This window comes from Carlito syrichta, unplaced genomic scaffold (genome assembly GCF_000164805.1).
Source record: "Carlito syrichta isolate Samal-C Ts95f unplaced genomic scaffold, Tarsius_syrichta-2.0.1 Scaffold303625, whole genome shotgun sequence".
NCBI lineage: Eukaryota > Metazoa > Chordata > Mammalia > Primates > Tarsiidae > Carlito > Carlito syrichta.
The window spans coordinates 1087267-1090002 of NW_007247721.1; positions in this window are offsets into that span (position 1 = coordinate 1087267).

The window sequence follows — 2736 nt, forward strand, 5'->3', positions numbered from 1 at the left end:
GCGATGGCGGCGGCCACCCACTTTAGGATCGGGCAGCTGGCACGGGAGCGGGCACGGTGGGTTTGGATTTCATGGGCTCCACCACTTTGGAGGGAAAAAAGGCCGCTGTCCCCGAGGAGGTCTTGCCGGTCCATCCATCTCTTAGCTTCCATCTCCCCCCTCCTCTCTTCCCCTGCCTCCCCTCCCCTTCTCCATCCCGGGGGGAGGAGGCCATCCTGGGTCTGCAGGCGGGAGTCGTGTCAGCTTGTTTTGAAATCACAACCACGGCCTACCTGGTGGTGCGGGGGAGGGAGGGAGGGGCAGACTGCTTCAGGATGCTGATCAGGCGCTCGGGTCTGGCCTATTGTCTTGCCTTTTCTCCTCCTTCCTATTCTCACCCAGTCTCCATCCTCTGCCAAAAAATAAAAATAAAAACGAGAAATAAAAAAGCAGGCCCAGCCCACACCCTATCAAATTCTTTAAAAAATTGTCACTTGTCTGTGACACACGATGGTTATCCATCTGTTTCTTTACACCCACTCTTCTCTCCTCTCTTGCAGTTTGGCATCTAAGATTCAACAGATTCAAATGAGCCTTATCAATAATAGAAATCAATCCTCAGTTTCCTAAATGCACATTTCATGCTTTCTGGCTAATCCCAAAGGAGGGGTTGGACTGGCATCTTGGTGAGCAAAAAGGGGACTGGAGCGGGTGCACTCGACTCCCCTCACATCTAATATGTGAATCTTGTTGAAACTCCTGAGCTGTTTATTAACTTGTACAGGGAAGGTCATCCTCATTAATGAGAACTGAAAATTTTATTTCAATTTAAGGGAAAATAGCTGGTCAATATTTGTACTGAAAGCACTTTTAATGAATGTGACTGAAGAACTTTGAAATTTCAGACTTGCAAGTAATACCTGCCACTAGCATATGAATACTGTATGTTAGAGATTTTTTAAGGGGAGTTTAGGCCCTTTCATCTTTTTTTCCTTTATAATACTCTACCTTGGTTCTGTCACTTTTCTCAATGCCCATAGACCAGGATCTTCCCCAGTGCCCAAACCCCTTTACTACCCATCCCCCTTCCAATATGACACAAGTAAAAGCAAACTTTTAATTTTTATTACGATGCTCATACATTTTAGAAAACTACTAAAGGTAAATCGTTCTTTGATCCAAAATCCATAGCAATTTTGTAGCAAGCACTGTGTTCTTTCTTGTCCACCCAATGGGCTAGCCCTGTTAGAAATGTGCTTGTCACATACACGACATACAGCAATGGCTGAAATGGTACACTGCTGTGCTTTCTAGACTTGGATTGAATTTGTTTTAAATATTAGCATAGTGCTGAAATAAGCAAACCTCAAGTATTCTTTTCTTTTTTCTTTTTTTTTTTTTTTTGAGTTGGAGACTTCTTACTCTTGTCGCCCAGGCTGGAGTGCATTGGCACACTCATGGCCGCCACAGCCTTGATCTGCTGGGCTCAGGCCATTCTTCCGCCTCAGCCTTCCAAGTAGCTGGAACTACAGATGCACACCACCATGCCCAGCTAGTTTTTGTGACTTACTGTTAGAGACCAGGTCTCACCAAGTTGCCCAGGCTGCTCTCAAACCCCCGGGGCTCAGGCAATCCTCTCACCTCAGCCTCCCAAAGTGCTGGGATTATAGGCTAAGCCACTGCGCCCAGCCAACTATACTTAAGGTTGGATAAAATGTGTTTGCTGGCAGAGGGTTTAGTGCTAAGATTTTAAACATATATAAAAAAGACTTCGGGAATGTTTATTTATCACCTCCATTGTTCCACAAAGGGATTTAAGACGATTTACAAGGATTCATAAAATATAGCTAGGCAGTCTAACTTAGAAGTAGATGAGAAAGAAAAAAGGAAACTGAGGGTAAAGACAAAATGGTATTAAGAATGAGGCAATACAAAAACACAAGCATGAAACCTTCTACACAGGCTGTGAGCACGAAACAAATCTAGCTCTAAACTTTCCAGCAGCTCAAGCAGAAAAGAAATCGACCAGTCCATGGTTTATATGTTTTATTTTGTTGCTAACTCATTCACACATTTATTCACTCAACTAACATTCGGTGAGGACCTACTAAGTGCCAGGTTCTGTGAGAGGTCTGGGAATAAACAGATGAAACAGATAGCTGTGGTCTTTGCTCTGATGGGCACTTAAAGACAAATGCACGAAACGGACATTCATCAAGCAATCTCTCAAATGAATGTATAAATATAAATGGTGATAACAGGCTGGGCACAGTGGCTCATTCCTGTAATCCCAGCACGTTGGGAGGTTGAGGCGGGAGGATTGCTTTTAGTCCAGGAATTCAAGACCAGCCTTGGCAGCATAGCAAGACCTCATCTTTACTATAAAAAATAAAAATAAATTGTGAAACAGCTGTGTGGGAAAAACACAAAACACAAAGCATCACATGTCCTGAACATAAAAACACCAAATAGCAACTTTCTAAGAGAAGTAAAGTTCTTGATCCTAAGACCAGAAAGGAACTTTTTCCTAATATGGTAGAGTGGAATGATGTCTGCAATCACCTCCTTCAGATACAAGGATGAGTTTCAGATGATTGTTTTTTTACAGTGTCCCTCAGTGCAAGCATACGGTAACACACCACAGGTCTCTCAGGCTCCTGGGGGTTCTGAGGATATTCTGTATTTTGAAGGATCTGTGTATTCTTTAAAATTAGTGGGTTTATTCCTGTGACAATTGTAAATAGCAATAAGGATGTT